Source organism: Esox lucius, chromosome 24 (genome assembly GCF_011004845.1).
Source record: "Esox lucius isolate fEsoLuc1 chromosome 24, fEsoLuc1.pri, whole genome shotgun sequence".
Taxonomy (NCBI): domain Eukaryota; kingdom Metazoa; phylum Chordata; class Actinopteri; order Esociformes; family Esocidae; genus Esox; species Esox lucius.
In genome coordinates, this window is record NC_047592.1 from 26,224,181 (window position 1) to 26,244,873 (window position 20,693).

The following is a 20,693-nucleotide window of genomic DNA, read 5'->3' on the forward strand; positions in this document are numbered from 1 at the left end:
CGGCGGACAGCGAGCCGGAGGCGGGATTGTACTGCCTCCCATGTGCCCGCTGCCCGCCGGAACCAGTCGTCCACCGCAGGGGTACCGGTCTGGCTCGGCGTCCACGGCGCCAGGACCGGCTGGTAGCCCAGGACGCACTGGAAAGGCGTCACGCCCGTGGAGGAGTGGTGCAGAGAATTCAGTGCGTATTCTGCCCACGGCAGAAACTCTGCCCACTCCCCCGGCCGGTCCTGGCAGTAGGACCGGAGGAACCTACCCACTTCTTGATTGACCCGTTCCACCTGCCCGTTGGACTGGGGATGGTAGCCCGAGGTCAGGCTGACCGAGATCCCCAGGTGCTGCATAAATGCCTTCCACACCCTCGACGTGAATTGGGGACCCCGGTCAGACACAATGTCCTCGGGCACCCCATAGTGCCGGAAGACGTGTGTGAACAGGGCCTCCGCGGTCTGCAGGGCAGTAGGAAGGCCGGGCAGAGGCAAGAGGCGGCAGGACTTCGAGAACCGATCCACAACGACCAGGATGGTGGTATGGCCCTGGGAAGGGGGGAGATCTGTCAAGAAATCAACAGAAATGTGGGACCATGGTCGTTGTGGAATGGGCAAGGGGTGCAACTTGCCCACAGGTAGGTGCCGGGGTGCCTTACTCTGGGCACACACCGAGCAGGAAGAGACGTATACCCTCACGTCCTTGGCTAAAGTGGGCCACCAGTACTTACCGGCCAGGGCACGCACTGTTGGCCCGATGCCAGGATGACCGGAGGAGGGAGATGTATGCGCCCAGTAGATGAGGCGGTCGCGGACAGACGCCGGCACATACGTACGGCCCTCAGGGCATGTGGGCGGAGAGGGCTCGTCGCGCTGCGCTCCGGCGATGTCCGCGTCCAGTTCCCATACCACCGGTGCCACGATGCATGACTCCGGGAGCACGGGAGCATCATCCACTGGCCTCTCCTCCGTGTCATGCTGGCGGGACAGCGCGTCAGCCCCGACGTTCTTACTCCCCGGCCTGTAGGTGAGAGTAAACACAAACCGGGTGAAGAACATAGCCCACCTTGCCTGGCGAGGGGTCAGCCTCCTCGCTGCCCGCATGTACTCCAGGTTCCGGTGGTCAGTCCAGACGAGGAAAGGGTGTTTAGCCCCCTCTAACCAGTGCCTCCACGCCGACAGAGCTCGAACCACGGCCAGCAGCTCACGATCACCAATGTCGTAGTTCCGCTCCGCCGCACTGAGCTTCTGGGAGAAGAAGGCACAGGGACGGAGCGTGTTACGACACCCCGTCCGTTGGGAGAGGATGGCACCGAGCCCACAATCGGACGCGTCCACCTCCACGATGAACTGGAGCGACGGGTCGGGATGGGCCAGGACCGGAGCGGTGGTGAAACGGTGTTTCAGTTCCACAAACGCCCGCTCCGCGTCCACGGTCCACCGCAACCGGGTCGCCCCCCCCTTCAGAAGGGAGGTGATCGGAGCCGCTACCTGGCTAAAACCCCGGATAAACCTCCTATAGTAATTAGAGAAGCCTAAGAAACGTTGCACGTCCTTAACCGTGGTTGGGGTCGGCCAATTACGCACGGCGTCAATGTGAGGCTCCTCCATAGCCACACCTGTGCTGGAAAAGCGATAACCCAGGAAGGACACAGACGACTGGAAAAACAGACACTTCTCGGCTTTCACGTACAGGTCATGCTCCAGCAGTCGAGCCAGCACTCTGCGTACTAACGAGACATGTTTGGCGCGGGTGGCAGTGAATATCAAGATGTCATCAATATACACTACCACTCCTTCGCACAACAAGTCCCGGAATACGTCGTTGACGAAGGACTGGAAGACTGAAGGAGCATTCATCAACCCGTACGGCATCACTAAATACTCGTAATGGCCAGACGTGGTACTAAAAGCGGTTTTCCACTCGTCTCCTTCCCGGATACGCACCAGGTTATAGGCACTCCTGAGGTCTAATTTCGTGAAAAAGCGGGCCCCGTGCATCCTCTCCACCTCCGCAGAGATCAAAGGGAGAGGGTAGCGGAACGGAATGGTGATCTTGTTCAGCGCCCGGTAATCGATGCACGGGCGCAAACCACCGTCCTTCTTTTTCACAAAAAAGAAACTCGAGGAGACCTGTGACTTGGAGGGCCTGATGTAGCCCTGTTCCAACGCTTCCGTAACGTAGGCGTTCATAGTCTCCGTTTCGGTGCGGGACAGTGGATACACGTGACCCTTCGGGAGTGCGGCTCCGTCAACGAGGTCTATCGCACAATCCCCCAGCCGGTGTGGTGGCAACACAGCAGCCTTGGCTTTGGAGAAAACCGTAGCCAAGTCCCTGTATTCGGGGGGAATGGGCACGGCGGGCGCACTGTCTGGACTTTCCACCGAGGTCGAGCCAACGGAAACACCCAAACACCTACCCTGGCACTTCCGCGACCACCCCGACAGACGTCGACTAGACCAGGAGATGAAGGGGTCGTGTAGGGACAACCAGGGGAAACCTAAAACGACCGGGAACGTGGGAGAGTCGATGATGTGGAATGTAATGGTTTCGCTGTGTCGGCTGTCGGTAATCAGGAGGAGGGGAACAGTGCAACTCGTGACCAGACCTGACCCTAGTGGCCGGCTGTCTAAAGCTCTCACGGGCAGGGGGGTGTCAAGGTCCTGGAGGGGTATGTGCGACCGTAGGGCAAAAGACCTATCCATGAAATTCCCGGCTGCGCCTGAGTCTACCAGCGCCTTACACCGGGCAAGCAGCGGAAATCCGGGGAACCTAACAGGGACAGTGCACATAGAGAGGGAAGAGGTTAGTGGCGAATGTGCATGTGCTACCTGGGGTGATGCGGAAGTGCCCTGCCTGTCGCCTCTTGACTCAGGGAAGGAGGTGCGGTGTGGTGCAGTATTACGGCCTCGTTGTCCCCTGGAGGCACTCCGCACCTGCCCTCCCCGACGTCTGCCCGGCAGTGCAGCCGCCCCCAATTCCACGGGGACGGCGGTGACGGGTTGGCAGGGTGGAACGGGCGGGCCTCTACCGGGACGTCCTCGGGCAGCTAGCAGGTTGTCGAGACGGATGGAGATGTCCGCCAGTTGGTCAAAGGAGAGGGACACGTCTCGACAAGCCAGCTCCCTCCGGACGTCCTCGCGTAGGCTACACCGGTAGTGGTCGATCAGAGCCCGCTCGTTCCACCCCGATCCCGCTGCCAGGGTCCGGAACTCCAGAGCGAACTCCTGCGCCGATCTCGTCTCCTGCCGTAGGTGGAACAGTCGTTCACCCGCCTCTCTCCCTTCGTGCGGATGGTCAAACACGACTCGGAAGCGGCGGGTGAACTCAGCGTAGCTGCCCTGGGTGGGCTGCTCGAAGTTCCAAACGGCGGTGGCCCACTCCAGGGCTTTCCCGGACAGGCAGGAGACGAGTGAAGAGATCTTCTGGGCTTCGGTCGGCGCAGGATACATTGCCTGGAGCGCGATGTCCAGTTGCAGCAGGAAACCCTGGCAGCGGTCCGCCGCCCCGTCGTAGGCCCTGGGTAGCGGAATGGCCATCGCTCCCGTGCTGGGCGGCGTGGCTTGGGAAGGCGTAGAGACGGCCGGTGCTGCGGGGTTCCGCTGGCTCAGCTCTAGGCGCTGCACCGCTTTCAGTACGCTGTCCATTGCAGCGCCTAGGCTGGCCAGCATTGTTGAGTGTACTTGGACTGCCTCCGCAACACCGACCTCGCCTGTGGCTCCTTCAGGCTCCATATCCTTGTTGTAGTTTAGGTGTGTGATTCTGTCACGGCTTCGGGGTTTGGGAACAAGGAGGAGCAGGAGAAGGCGTGGTAGAAGGATATTTAATGGTATCCAGGAGAAATATACAATATATATAGTACGAAGCGTCGCACAGCTCTTTGTCACAGTCGGAGACAATCACACACAAAGACAGGGGGAGCAGAGGGAACATATATACCGGGGGGAAACAGCGATGATGAGGAACAGGTGCACTAAACGGGACACAGGTGAAATGAATGATGAGACGGTGGTGTCAGAAGGCCGGTGACGTCGACCGCTGGGGCCCGCCCACTGCAGGGGGAGGTGAACCAGCAGAGGTCGCAGTTGTCACACTCTTGAAACACTTCAAAATTCCAGAGTGGGCTTTCTGCTACTTTTGAAGTTATTGTCAATTTTATAAGCACCACCAACACAGTTAATAGGAAATTGGATTAAAAGGGTACTTAGCTGGTGATTTGTAGAATGTGTATGCCTAAAGCATAGCTTTGATTGGTGTAATGTCAGTGTATGCAGATGTGGGTATTATATCATACTTTTATACTTTTGTGTTTCATCTTTACCTAAAAAAAAATACAAAACAATTTTGTATTTCCAAAGATGCATTTTAACAGCCTGATAGAAATGTGATCTTTTAGAGAGTGAAGCGCTTGACAAAAATAATACCCAGAATAAATTGCATCTCAGATATAACCAAATGCCTCTAATGTCATTGGAAAGCCCTATGTAATTCAATGCGATAATAACCCCAAAAAGGAGTTAAAAAATGTGAATACATATGTTGAAGACAAGATTGTCCCCTAAAACAAGCAAGAACTGAAGATTGCAGTACAGGCCTGGAACATCATAAAGGAAGACACCCATAGTCAAGGTGACAGTCATTGAATGCAAATAATTATTATAATAAGCAACCAAGTACTAAATATGACTACTTCATTGTACATGATGTTAATCTTTCAAATACTTCTGGCTCCCTAAAATGGGAGAACTATGTACAACATATAATGTCTAACTAATTAATCCAATGTGGGGGAAATATCAATGCTGACAATCAGCACTTCAACCACATAACATTTGTATGATTTTAAATCTTAAGTGCTGGAATACGGAGCCACAAAAAATCTGTCACTGTCCAAATACTCTTCATGGTTCATGGATCATGTTGGTATGCAATCTCCTGATATAGTGAAACAGTATTTTTTTATTGGAATCACATCCTCTCCTACGGTGATTAGAGTACAGACCCTGACTGTTTGTCTGTAATATGCTTTTAATATGTCACTTCCTTTTTACAACCTCTTCAATCCTTTTCTTTCAGTCTGTCTCCCTCACCTTTTTCTATTACCAGTCCCTCTCGCTCCCTCCTTTCTCTATCTCTTTACCCCTTACTCTTTTTCTCTGCCCTCATCTCTTTTTCCCTGTCTCGCTCTTTCTTCCGCTTGTCTTTTTCACCCTCGTTATTTCTCCCTCTTTCGCCTTGTCTCCCTGGTCACTTCTGTCTGAAGCGACTGGTCTGGGCCAGATTTTGCCTAGGTCCCAAATCGAGCTCTAATGCCTACACCATGTTTGTCTACAGCTCTATGAACCCTGGTTAAAAGTGATTCCCTACGTAGAGAAAAGGCAACCATTTGGGATGCAGATAAGGTCCTCTGGGTTCCTTGCTGCAATTTCAACAGGCTTTTCAGCAGGACACCATAATACACCAGAAAGTAGGGCCAAATTGGATGAGAAGGGCACTGAGTGGGGAAATCAAGGAGCATGCTGTGTATGTGTGGAGCGGCAGGGTTTGGGGGGGAGGGGGGGGGGGTTGATCCTATGTTTAATGTAGTGACCACACGTCCCAACAAAGACAGTAAAACCTGGCAAACCCATCCCCACCACGTTTCTTTTGACAGCCCCATGCAAGGAAAATGACAATTGGTTAGATTTAGGAAAATGCGTACAAAAGGGTCATAGTGTTAGAACTGGGGTTACTTTTAGGTTCATGCATTACGGGGTAAGGTTTTGGGTGAAACATTTAGGGTGGGTTAAGATCATGAATGTGTGAGCATTGGCTGGCTCACAAATGGTGTCAGAAGTGCGATTAAGCCTTGTATTTGTGGGCTAACTTGAAGATATGGGACAGTGATTGGTGGACCTCTGCTGTTATTAAAGCAGAGGTAGGATTGAAGCTAAATGCAGCAAGACCATAGTTTCCACCAGACTTATAATGGTAAACTAGAATGGAGAGAGCCATTATGGATCTGTTGTCTCACAGGCTGGTTGGTGGAGCTTTGATGTTGGGGGAGCCTGGTTATCCTGAGAAGAAGGACCAGCTGTAAATTTGACAGAGTGCAGTTGTAAGTAGGTGGTGAGGTGCCTGAGAGAATGTGCCAGAGAGAACGTACCAGCACTGTAGACCTTGTGAGGTGGTTGGCCAAGTTGCTAATTAAGCCAGAAGGAAACTCCACCAGTATGGCTACAAAGTGGGAGGGTTGGATGGAGGCATGATTGACATTTCAGCTTGCCAATCTTTCTCAACAGGTAGTTGGTGAGATTTGGGAAACATCTGACTCTTGTTGAACATTTAGAATTTCATTTAACCATGACCCTTAATTTGTGCAAATTCAGTGACAATCCCCTTACCCTGAGTTTGTATTTCAGGCAAATACAGAATTTTTTTTCTAACAATCCATTATTTAGCTCTGTCCCAGTCTATAATTAGCATTATAAGTATCGTCCAAATTCATGAATGGAAACGGTGTGTACCGCTATCGTAAAGCTGCATTGCAAGCGGAAAACTACTCCACTACATCCAGTAATCTGTCGTGGCATGGATTTTGAAAAACTGTACACTGATTAAACTGCCGGTGGAATTGGCTGAATTCAAACTGGCACTAGCAAACTATTTCCTATAGCCAGCATACACAGCTTCTGTTCTTCGGCAGTGATGTCATCGAGGTGAACATGAACTTTAACCTCAACACGCAATGCGAAGATAGGTTGCTTTGCCCTTCATTTTAATATTGCTGCTTCAGTAATTTACACGTATGTATATTATAGCTATATTTTTTTGCTATATATATGTCTTAGTTCTTACTATTCAAATGTTGTGTGACATGTCACAAGAATTTAATTGTGCATGATGACACTGTGTTATTCATTGCATTTGATACAGAAACTTTGAACTTCTGGATTTCCTTTGATTGGATTTCCTTTTGATTCCTTTGACTGCTCATTTGCCTGCTCGTGGATATTGAGTTAATTATATTCTACCTGCTCTACAATTAGGACAGTACCTCTGCCTCCTCCCGAGTCATATTGTGGCAGAATGTTGTGGAAATTCTGAACTGATGTATTCTTGGTCCTATACATGTATGAATGAGTTACTAGTTAAAGATCCCGAGAGGGGTCTGGTGTTTGAATAGGAGACCGGCACAGGTGGATTAGAGGGGTACTCGTAAACCCTTTAGTGTCTCTGTTGAGTGACCAGACATTGTGTCTCCTCAGGAGTTGAGAAGGATAAGGTGGGGGGACAGCCCGCCCTTTAAGTAAATGTTTCACAAGACAGATGGGCAACAACTTAACACACCCCTTCTAACATTTGAAATAAATACGGATTGTTCATGTATGGTGTTAGAGACTCCTCGGATGATTATGTTTGTATGCGTTTGACGCGCCTCTCATATTTGCAAATATTAATAAAATTGTTATATTGTGCCAAGAGAATTTCGTCTCTGTACTTCCTTATTAATGAGTTCGATTAAATTATCATCACAATTTTGGGGCTCGTCCGGGATCCTAATCCTGCTCGGTTTGAGTCCTTTTCCAAACAGGTTAACCGTGCACGGCTAGAGATAGGTCTGGAACTTTAGTATCCCCCGGGGAAGAGGCTTATCCTTTGACGGGCTGAGAAAGAGTGCCTGACTGGAGCTGTGACTCGTGCCTGATCAGTACAGGTATACCCGGGCTTACATTTCATCCTAGGAAGTACGTTACAGTCAGCACTTAAGGAAAAACTGTTAACAGTATGGTGGTTGGACCACTGTGTTAAACACTAGTGTAAGATATATCTCGCGAAAGGGCTTACGAGCTTATCAACGCATGCTGGGCACGTTGATCGAGGTACCAGGGTCAAAGGTGGCGGCTTGGTAGCCCCATTTGGGTTCGCCCTGGATCCGGCGTTTTCGCCTTGCTTTGGTTTGATGGGTATGTGCGGCAGTATGTCTTTACCAGTCTCTCGTCTTTACGATGGACCGGCAAAGATTATGTCTGATGTTTATGGTGCATGGACAAGTGAACAAATGTTTCTTTGAGTGTTTTCCGGTGGCTGGCATTTTCATTCGGTGACAGATGCGCGGCCTGCCGAGCTGATTGGAGGTAGATGGACGTGGTAACGTATGGAAGTTGCAGGAGGCGTGATGTGAAGTTGTTTGGAAGGCATAGGCTACAGTGTGTAGACAGTGTTGACTGATGGAAGCTTTGGGACAGTTGTGTGGGGTGTATTGATCTGTGTTGTAGCCCTTTTCGTTCAGGGTTAGGGTTAAGGTTACTGTTGGTTTCTGTGCAAATGTCCGTGCGAAATGCTAGTAGGTTGTCTTGTTTGTTTCAACAGTAGGGGTTATTGTGCCCCTATATCAGTTCTATGGGCTAGCAGGCCTCGGGTTGATTTCCAACCACGTAGGTAGGCACTGATGGCTTAGGGGCTATATCTGTTGCGCATCTATGCCTACTGCTGTGCTCCGGGGACCTTGCGGATTTTGACAAAGCTCTATGTCCACCAATTTTAGAGACTGTAGGAAGGAGTAGGGATTGCTCCTGTAAATTATGCGCGCCGTTTGTGTTTGTTCTGTATGTGATTATGGCCCGAGTCACGGGCATTTGTCATTATCTGTTTGTGGTCATCATCTAGTAAATGCATTTGTCCATTTTGGTAATCCCTGTGCACGGGGGTTCAGATTGGCTGCATTGTGTGTTCCTTGGTGGGATATGTGTATTTGTTCAAGGTTGTTGTTACCTTGGAAGTTTTGAAATCGCAAGGTTTTGCATTGTTTGGTGTCCACTGGAGTGTATGCGAAAATAATGTCCTAAATTTAATTAGAGGGATATATTGGAAATTGGTATAATGATGCTTCTCTGATTTGGTTAAATATGGTCTCGTGGTTTCGTGATGAGGGGTTGAAATAGTGTTTTCTCTCTCCTTGTATAGAGCAGAATGCAGACCGTGGCGATTGACTTTAATATTAAGTTAACACGCTGTTTTCCATAAAGACTGGATTCGCAGCCAATATAGTCATAGCCTGCAAAAGAGGGTAAAATTACTACGGCCCGTTTGTTCCTCGAATAAATAACCCATATGATTAGATGTCCTATTTTAAATGTTCAATTGGATTTGGTTAATTAATGTGGTTTCACTTCGTTTGTATTCACAATGATACCTGGGATAATACTTGTGTTCTCGGACCTACGCCTGATGCTCGTTCCTGGCGTTTTAAATTCTAGCCTGGTAAACTGACACATGGGGTTGATTGATGTGTCTGCATTTAGATTTCTAGCCTGGGGTATCATGGGGTTCACTCGCTGATTGTTCCTTGATTGTAGTGACTTCATGCATCTGTTTTCTGTTGATTTGCCTTTATTTTGAGACTTTTTCCCCCTACTGTTGCTGTTGATAAGATAAGCAATTTATTTTTTGCGAACAGCAACGATGTTAGCTGGGTAGAGCTATGACTCTGAGCTTTTAGTTAACGTAGGAGATCAGCTAGGTTGTAGGCATGACGTCTTTTACTCCAGGTAGTCTGGAGACCATGTCACGCTTTTGTAGTATTCAGCCTGTCCTTACCCGTGGTAATTTCCCCTACATTAGTATGATTAGTTTTGGGACGAAACATTAAGTGAAAGTTAAATACATTTTCCTTTCAATGGTTTTAATGTTTAACTTTATGATTTTGAAACCTACTTGTAGTAAGGGTGGAGACCTTTGTTTGGTCTCAACGTAGTTTGGCCGTTGCCTGTGGAAATGCTAATTTTTATATGCTAATTTGGGAGTTGTTTCAATATGCTTACTTCACACGAGCGACCATGTGGTACAGTTGTTTTTTATTTCCTTTATGGATGTTTTTTTTATTTTATTTGTGGGTGTTTTTATCATTTTCACGTTTGTTTTGGTTGCATATTCAGTTTGCAACGTTTTACTGGATTAATGTTAGATTCCTCCCAACTATCGATTTTTTTTTCATGTCTGTCCTGTAATGGTTTTGCTTTCACTTTGAGTCACTTTGAGTTGTGAAAGCAGGGGGGGATTGTATGAAATTATTATCTATGTTGAAAAAGAGTTGAACTTAGAGTTCAAAGCGAATTAAATAGGTATTTAGAGAGTTACATGAAGAATTTTTGTTTTTCTGTTTCCATAATTATAGCATTGGAACATCCCTTAAAGTGTCCGTTCACAGTGGTTGTCTAATTGGGTTTTTGAAACGTTTGTTTTATACAAAATCTAACGTGGCTATGGTTGAGTGGAATACATCTTACCATTTTGAAATGGTTTAGCAAAAATAATTACTTTGATGGGAGTGTTACTGTTCAGTTTGTTTAATATTTGATTAGAAGTAATTATTTTAATCTCATGCATTATGGAATAAGTGGGTAAAAACGTGCAGGGAGCACATTTTGTTATTCCTTACATGTTTACAAAATTTTGCCATGTTTTAATTGATATTGAGAAAGTCATTCTGAGAGGTACAGACCCCCTGGAGCACTCCACTCACTGACACAAAAAACTGTTTGAGATGGGTTTTAACTTGTTTGGACTCTTTAGAAGAGAAACAGACATTATCAAAATTGGGTATTCAAATTTAATTTCTGTCCTATTAGGCAATCATTGGAAAGTTAATGGTTAACAGAGGTTTCTTTGAGGTGAATGATGAGAAGAAAAAAAAAGGTTGTTTCACTATTGTCTGGCCTGGGTTGTTTCTCAAGATAACAATGTGTCCCTTATTGATAAGGTGACCATTCTTCAAGAACAGGGTCTGTTATCCTTAGGTTAGTAGATCATCCCCCACTCCAGGTTGAGCTCTTGGGATAGGGCGTAAAAAGGGGGGGTCATGATTTATGACAGGATCACAGAAGTGTTTTTTATGTGCTAGGATTGTAAGAAGAGACTTGGAGACATTCACATTGAGTTCATCTTGAGGAGAAATTAGGCTAAATAACAGTTAATGCTAGCTGACCTTCAAGATGCTGTGACATGTTTCGATTTGAAATAAGGTATTTGATCATTTATGTGAAACAAAGGTGAATTTGATTATAGTACCGATAGTACCTTTAGCTATAGAGCCCTTAGCTAAAACTGGTCATCTTGGCATTCACAAGGGAGAACACACAGATTCTCCTGACCTGGCTGATAATGCAGCTAGAATGAAGAGATGTGTCTGCATTTGAGAAAGAAGGACAACACCTTGGAATATACATCTGACTTTTACGTTCTATTACATCGGCCTTCCAAGAAATGGTTCATAACTGACTGTCTGATGTTTGGAGGAGCAGACCATTTGTGATGACTTTGGAAGTACATCTAATTGGAACCATGGAGAGGACTTATCAGTGAATCGAGTAATTGGCATGAGAGGACTTTGTAACAGTGAGGGATTGAATAATGTATTCAGTGATAGGTGGTAACACACTCACGTGTCAATGATGCATATCCCATATTGTAAATATATGTGTCACCTAAATTAATTTCCTTTGACCAATGATTTTAACATAAAAGGTTTTGCTGTACTATCTTATAATTCTGTATAATGACAATGTGTGATTCTTGGAGTTAATATGAAGGTAAAGGTCTAGAAGCATGTAGGATCCAGACATTTCAGATTTGTTCTGTTCTCTAATCAGTAAGGGTAATGATATTGACTGGGTCATGTTGTTTAATGAATGGAAACTTTACATACTCCTATCGCAAAGCTGTATTGCAAGCAGAAAACTACTCTAAAACACTAAAAACTAAGACAAGTGGTATTGTTTACCTCAAAGAACATGACACATTCGTTCAGGAAGAGTAAGTGTATACACAGTAAACAAAAGTTAATATTCGCTAGCTAGAAAATAAGTTGTCTATTTTGTCTTTGATATTCACCCTTGGACAGTCAAACTTTATATACTTAAGACAGAAAGGAAAATACATATATATTATATCTGACTCTGAATAGGAGCAGGAAGCATAGAGCATGGACAGCTGCTAAAGGGGGGCGATGGTGAATCCCCAACCCTTGCCCAGAATATCCGGAGGCAATGTGTACTTGGTGTATTATGACATAGCAATCGGAATTATTACTTACGACCTTTTGTGTCTCCACAGGTTGAACTGGGTAACTTGATGGAATTGCATTTGCCTTTTGTCCACTTCTAAGTGAACATGTGAAAGTGCAAAAATTGCATGTCTTGTTGGCAAAGTTGCTGCATTGATTGTAATTGTGATGGTAATTTCATCGAACTGATTAATAAGGAAGTACAGAGACAAATTACTCTTGGCACATTCTAACAGTTTTATTAATATTTGCAAATATGAGAGACGCGTCAAACACAAACATAATCATCCAAGGAGTCTCTAACTCCATACATGAACAATCCGTATTTATTTCAAATGTTAGAAGGGGTGTGTTAAGTTGTTGCCCATCTGTCTTGTGTAACATTTACCCAAAGGGCGGGCTGTCCCACCACCTTATCCTTCTCAACTCCTGAGGAGACACAATGTCTGGTTAATCAACAGAGACACTAAAGGGTTAATTTGTACGATGCTAATAACACAGAGGTGAATAATGGATTGTTTTAAAAAAATGACTATGTACCTGAAGGACAATCTCAGGGTAACGGAACTGTCACCAAAATATGATTTTTGGAGGAACTATGCCTTTAAATGGAGAGGGAGTACATAAGAGCCTGCTGTTATGTAACTTTTCATAAAACAAAGCTATTTATGTGATCATGATTATCTGTGTCTCTTGAATGTGAGAGTGTCAACCAACTATCTTACAGCTTTCATGGGTGACAATCCAACAAGCAAAGCATAACTTTTAGATACAATACCAATTCAGTCTATGTTTTTGTTTTCAATAATCAACTTGACTACCAGCCAGTGTCAGGAAAAAGCTCATCATCTCTGTGTCTACAGAACAAAATGAAGCCTTCAAAGATAAGAACACTGAGAAGGATAAGGGATGTTTTGGGGTTGCTTTGCTGCCTCTGGCATTGGGTGCTTTCGACATGTGCCTGGCATCAGGACATCAGGAGAATATCACAGAATTTTGGAGAACAATTTCAAACCCGGGGTTAGACAATATAAAACCTCATGGGTCTTCCAGCAAGACAATGACCACAAAAACAGTTAAAAAAAAACCTAGGAATGGTACAGCTCTAAACTTGGTTTAAAAAACAATCCCAACTTAGTAGAATCACAGTAAAGCAGTTATGCCATGACTTCTGGGAGTACTTTGTTGAAATCGATTACAATTGTGTTGGTATTTCATTACGATAGCAATGCTTTTTGTGCTGAGACCATTTACTCCCAGTCATTACGAATATACAATCTGGTCCCTTGTTAAATAGCGTAAAGAGTTATTGGTTATTAAAATCCCTCTTCTCCTAAACATGTATTGTTGAAACTAGGAAAATAAAGTCCTGTACAGAACATGTGGTTCATTCTAAATACAGGTGCTGGTCATAAAATTAGAATTTTATCAAAAAGTTGATTATTTCAGTAATTCCATTCAAAAAGTGAAACATGTATAATTTATACATTCATTCCACACAGACTGATATATTTCAAATGTTTATTTATTTTAGTTTTGATGATTATAACTGACAACTACTGAAAACCCCAAATTCAGTATGTCAGAAAATTTGAATATTGTGAAAAGGTTCAATTTTGAAGACACCTGGTGCCACACTCTAATCAGCTAATTAACCCAAAACACCTGAAAACACCTTTAAATGGTCTCTCGGTCTAGTTATGTAGGCAAAATAATCATGGGGAATACTGCTGACTTAACAGCTGTCCAAAAGACGACCATTGACACCTTGCACAAGGAGGGCAAGACACAAAAGGTCATTGCTAAAGAGGCTGGCTGTTCACAGAGCTCTGTGTCCAAGCACATTAATAGAGAGGTGAAGGGAAGTAAATCATGTGGTAGAAAAAAGTGTACAAGCAATAGGGATAACCGCACCCTGGAGAGGATTGTGAAACAAAACCCATTCAAAAATGTGGGGGAGATTCACAAAGAGTGCACTGCAGCTGGAGTCAGTGCTTCAAGAACCACTACGCACAGACGTATGCAAGACATGGGTTTCAGGTGTCGCATACCTTGTGTCAAGCCACTCTTGAACAAGACACAGCGTCAGAAGCGTCTCGCCTGGTCTAAAGACAAAAAGGACTGTACTGCTGCTGAGTTATGTTCTCTGATGAAAGTCAATTTTGCATTTCCTTTGGAAATCAAGGTCCCAGAGTCTGGAGGAAGAGAGGAGAGGCACAGAATCCACGTTGCTTGAAGTCCAGTGTAAAGTTTCCACAGTCAGTGATGGTTTGGGGTGCCATGGCATCTGCTGGTGTTGGTCCATTGTGTTTTCTGAGGTCCAAGGTCAACGCAGCCGTCTACAAGGAAGTTTTAGAGCACTTCTTGCTTCCTGCTGCTGACCCACTTTATGGAGATGCAGATTTAATTTTCCAACAGGACATGGCACCTGTTTAAGGACCATGGTATCCCTGTTCTTAATTGGCCAGCAAACTCGCCTGACCTTAACTCTATAGAAAATCTATGGGGTATGGTGAAGAGGAAGATGCGATACGCCAGACCAAACAATGCTGAAGAGCTGAAGGCCACTATCAGAGCAACCTGGGCTCTCATAACACCTGAGCAGACTGATCGACTCCATGCCACACCGCATTGCTGCAGTATTGAGTGCTGTACATGCTCATACTTTTCATGTTCATTCTTTTCAGTTGGCCAACATTTCTAAAAATCCTTTTTTTTGTATTGGTCTTAAGTAATATTCTAATATTTTCAGAGATATTGAATTTGGGATTTCCATTAGTTGTCAGTTATAATCATCACAATTAAATGAAATAAACATTTGAAATAGATCAGTCTGTGTCTAATGAATGCATTTAATATACAAGTTTCACTTTTTTAATGGAATTACTGAAATAAATCAACTTTTTGATGATTTTCTAATTTCATGACCAGCACCTGTATATTGTTACGTTGAGGGGATCACTGTATTTATTCTATAGGTTGCTCATGTTGCTGAAAAGTCTTTTTGGCTGACTACGCCAGTCCAGTCTCAGCATTTGATAACAAAGACACAAGCTTGCAAAATGAACTGATAGAAAATATAAGCTCTGCATGTGGCAATTATTCCTGTTTCCTTCCATTATAATGTTAGGGGGGTAGACATACAGATGTACATCCTACCTAATACTGATCAGGGGACAGCAGTTAAGCTTGACTATCACATTGCATTACAACTATCAACGATGTGTGACTGTGTGTGTGTTTGTGTGAATATGTACTGTGTGAGTCATTATATTTTCGCAATTTTCTCAAAGTTGTGTGTGGGGGCGGGCGTGCCTGTTACAAACACAGATGGGAGCATACCTGACGGAAAACACGCTGTCCTAAACCGCAGTCATATAGGCCTTTCTCAAAAGTGATGCCCTGCACAGGAAATAGGGTGCCGTTTGGGACCAATAGCAAGAGTTAATTGAGCCTGAAATCTCTGGCTGAGAAATATGGTCTGAAAGCTACACTTGATATACAGACTTCCTTTTTCCTCTGTCTTTCTGTCACACTGTTTTTTATTTCATTCTCACTATCTAGATTTCTCTCTTTCTCTCTCAACTCTGTTCCGAGTTGTCCTGTAAAATGTGGATGTACAGTTGCATCATAGCAGTTTTGTTTTTTAATCCTCCGGGAAACGTCGAATTATTGGATCTGTCATTTGAGCTCTTCCAAAGCCCTCTAAAAGAAGTTTCTATATCCTGTTCTTACCTCCTTTCATTCCCTCCCACACTTGTCAATTTGATCATTATTATATGCGAGAGATGCGCAGGAGAGGGAAAAAAGGGAAGGAAACACTCAGAGACACATTCTGCCAAACCGATTAACTTTAAGAGGCTTGTTTATTGGTTTGAATACTGCAGTAAATCGCCACAGTCCTTGTTACTTCTGCATCAGCCGAGTTTATTTGATTTACTTTATTTCAACACAATGTCAGACCAGACAAATTGACAACTAGAGGGAATGGACAAACACTAAGCAAATACCTCCTGTCTATTAGAAATCATCTCACACAATGCTCTATGGTCCTTCAAGCCGGATACGAGCAATACAAAAAACTAGAGAGAGTGGTTGAGGGAGAGCTGTGGAAATGCAATGCTGGAAAGCAGGAAAAGTATTAGTAAAAACATCTTCTGTACTGTACGTGTCATTTCCCAGTGGAGAATTATACATTTAGAGCACTGCAGAACCACTTTAATTAGGATATGCCTGGCTGGCTGGTGTGAAAGCCTTGTGTTATCCATAGCTTTATTGCCATCCTTCATCCCTTTTTTTAGTACCCCTCTTCCTTCTCATTCTATTCTTCACAACCTGTTTAAGACATTTTTCTGCACCTTTTCTTTTGTTAACTCTCTACCCAAAATGTCTCCCCCTCTTCTGCTTACCCTCACCTTTACCTTCTTCCTTTTCACTTGTCTCAGCCTTACTTTTCTCATCACTACTGTCCTTTTCCTGTTCTCTCCCCCCTCATCAGAAAAAGCAGTGCTACAATTTTGGAACCAGATGGGGCATCATAAATAGTAGAGAAGTATGGGGAGTGTGTGTGTGTGTGTTGTTTTGTTACTTTTATAACCACTAGCGACAGTGACTTTGCAAATGTAGAGTCGGATTAGACATTTTAAAGAGGGTTCCTGTAAACACATACCTCTAGACTGTAAGAAATGTAGAAAACACTTCAAAAAGTAATGAGTTCTTTAAAGGCTTGAATGTTGACCCCCCACCATGCCTTGTGGGAAAAGCCTGCATGCTCCAAGACTTCTCAGAGTGTAAAGAACCTTGGTATGAAACCCTGTCATTCTTTGCAGTAACACAGTGACTAAATTCCTGCAGGTTCATGCTCAGCAACATCTGTAGAGTATGACCTTCCCTCAAACACTAAGTGGATCCGGTGGTAATCCAGGCACCTGCCATTTTCCTTTTGAAATGCTGCAATTTGCTGTGGGTTAAGCTCCCCCTTGTGGCATTAACCCCCTGTAGCTTTTCCAGAAGCAACCCGCCTGGTCTTCAACCTTCCCATGTTCTCCAATGTCAGCCCACCTCTCCACACACTCCACTTGTTTCCAGTTAAGTCTTGCATCTACACTACAACATGGCCACCTATGGAGTAGCTAGGGAAATGCCTCTACCTTCAGACAAAGCTCATACCCTACGTCCATGCCAGAGCTCTTCATTCTGCAAACTTGGGACGTTTGGCAGACACAATAGGTGTTATTTTATGACACCTCTGTTAGAACAAAAGTTAGGACAGCAGATTGCCATACCCCCAAAAAGCATGGACTAACATTTGCGCACTTGCACTTTTTCCAATATTACCTAGAATTTGCTGATACATGCCTTAATAAATATAAACTCTGACCACACTTTGTGGTTATCCCACCAAGCGTGAATAGTCTAATTTTAAGAAGAGTTGGAATAAAGCTTCTCCTAAATCCACAGAAATGGAAAGCATGAGATAAAGGGAGGAAAAGGGGGAGAGAGAAGAGAGAAAGCATAGAGGTCAAAATAGAGAAATGATTTAAGAGATGGATAGAGAAGAGTTAGCAGAAATACCGGAAAGAAACAATGAAATTAAGTATAATTAGAACATTGGAAACCAAAGGAAAATCTGAAAGCTGACTAAGTGGGCCCTAAACAAAGAATACACATCTTCCAATTATCTCTAGTCTATCAGAGGAACAAAGCAGAGGCAGATACTTACCATTTACAAGATCAGCTGGCCATAGAAACGTGCAGAAAAAAATAAAAAGACATGGTTATCCAAAGAGGAGTGTGTTTGTAGTCACTGCATGACAGGGTGAAGTTGAGAAAGAGATGCACTTTCTCCTCAACAGTGAAAAACATCCCTCATCAAGAGATTAATTATTCAAGGAATAGCTAAATGTATTCAGATTTTGGGCTTAAACCCAGAGGGAGGGAAAACAAAAAAGAATGGACATAGAGGTAACGGTTCATAATGTTTGTCTGCATTTAGTGTGTAGTATTAAGATATACACCTACACACTTTATGCTGGCTGTGTGTGTGTCAGTGAAATATTGATAAACTTCTCACTACTGGTTTCCGCCAAGGCTTGCTTCTACGACCTTTCTTCTCATCAACTATTTTTCTTAATCCACCTTCTGGCAGCCAGATAGCAACATGCATTTCTGCATGCCTGACCGACATCACTGCTTGGATGTTGACCCACTACCTCAAGCTCAACCTTGACAAGTTCGAGTTGCTCTTTTTCCAGGGGAAGGTCAGTCCACTTCATTACCTTTCCCACAAGGTTGACAACGCCATGGTGTCCCCATTCCAGAGTGCAAAGATTCTTGGCAGTATCCATGGAAAACACCCTTCCATTCCCCTCAAATAGCAATGCATTGACTCCCACATATTCATGTTCAACAAAATCTACAAAGTATGACCTTACCTTACACAGGAAGTGGAACAGGTTTTAAACAAGGCACACCGTTCACCCCATTGGCTTCCTGTTGAAACTTGAATCCACTACAAGAATCCACTACAAGTCAACTGGAACTGACTGTCACTATCTTTAGGCAGTGATAAAATCCTACATTCCTACGCAACCAATTTGTTCTGCCACCTGTTCTCTGTTGGGATTCCCGCTCCAACTGTAGAAAAATTTGTTCTGTAGTAATTAACAGATGATTGGTCAGAGGTGCTTAATGCTGATATGGGGTTTTCTTGAATACATGTACTTTTTGGGGTGGACTGAAAAAAGATTGCATGGTGCTCCAAGTTATTAACAGACAGGAATGTACATTCAAAACACAGTTCACCTTAGGTACAACTAAGGAATCAGATGGATAAGAACATAAACCCTAAAACATTTAAATAACCTAAGACCTATATAGTACCTTTTGTATGTGTATTCATATTAAATCATAAAAAAAAATGATAGAACACAAGACGGCACAATTAATAAGAATGGATCTCTGAACAAAAATAAAATACACTGCTCAAAAAAATTAAGGAAACACATATCACACATCTTGTCTAAATATATAAAAGTTTTAGTGGTTAGAGACGCGGACTACAGAAAACAGGTCCCGCGTTTGACTCCAGTCACTGTCAAAACGCATTATACCTTAAGATTTTTCAAAAACTTTGCTGACAACACGATTCTCACATCTTTTCAGTTGACGCAAAAGTCTGTTATCGTGACCTATATTGATACAGTAGTTTTTGTATCAATGTCATTCACGAATGGCTAATAAGCTGTTATAATGGCCAATGCCAAAAGCCATACACTTCATAGATGCAATTTGTGGGAGAGGTAAACTTAATAAGAAACATTACTCAGTTTAACACAATGATTAATGGTGTCTAATTAAATATTCAAACTTGGCCTGATGTGACGCGTGACAAAATTAAATAATGTCAAGAGGCTATATCGACACCCTGCAAATGTATAGCTCTGTGGCGTAGTGATACAGCCTTTCACATGGGCAACCCGGGTTTGAATCTTGGCAGGGCAACAAAAATCAACATATTCTATTGCGGGCCCACTGAACTAGGCTTGCCTGGTTTCTTGTTACTGTACATTGTGTAATTTGTTGAGAACAAAATGACAACACCAGTTAATGGAAACCAAAATCACCAACCAATTGTGTATGGCTCCCACGTACCTGTATGCACTCCCAACAACGTCTGGGCATGCTCCTGATGAGACGGCGGATGGGTGTCCTGGGAGATCTCCCTCCAGACCTGGATGAGGGCATCAGTGAGCTCCTGGACAGTATGTGGTGCTAGTTGACGTCGTCGGATGCACCAATACGTAACGTCCCAGAGATTCTCAATTGGCTTTAGGTCCAGGGAACTTGAGAACCAGTTAATGGCATCAATGTCTTTGTCATCCAGGAACTGCCTACACACTCTGGCAACATCCACTAGTTTTTCCTTGCCACTGAAATTCAACACTACTGTTGTTTGCTCCTTGGGGTGGGGTGTCTCTGTAAAGTAGGTCGGGTGTATATACAGCTCTGGAAAGGCCGGGTGTCTCTGTAAAGTACTTTGTGACAACTGCTGTTATAAAAAGGGCTTTATAAATACATTTGATTGATTGATTGATTGACATGAGTCCGGGCATTTTCCTGCATCAGGAAGAACCCAGGGCCCACTGCACCAGCGTAAGGTCTAATGATGGATCTGAGAATTTTATCCAGCAGTCAGGGTACCGTTGGCTAGCACATGGAGGTCTGTGCAACCCTCAAAGGATATGCCTCCCCAGACCATCACTGACCCACAGCCAAACCGGTCATGTTGGAGGATGTTGCAGGCAGCATAACATTCACCACAGTGTCTCCAGACTCTTTCATATCTGTCACTTGTGCTCAGTGTAAACCTGCTCTCAATTGCCTGCTGGAGGTCATTTTGTAGGGATTTGGCAGTGCTCCTCCTGTTCCTCCTTGCACAAAGGAGCAGATACCGGTCCTGCTGCTGGGTTGATGCCCTTCTATGGGTCTCTTCAGCTATCCTCATGTTATGGCTGTCTCCTGGTATCTCCTCCATGCTTTTCAAACAGTATTGTGAGACACAGCACACCTTCTTGCGACGGCACGTATGGATGTGCCATCCTGGAGAAGCTGGACTACCTGTGTAACCTGAATTGGTTGCAAGTTCTGCCTCATGCTACCA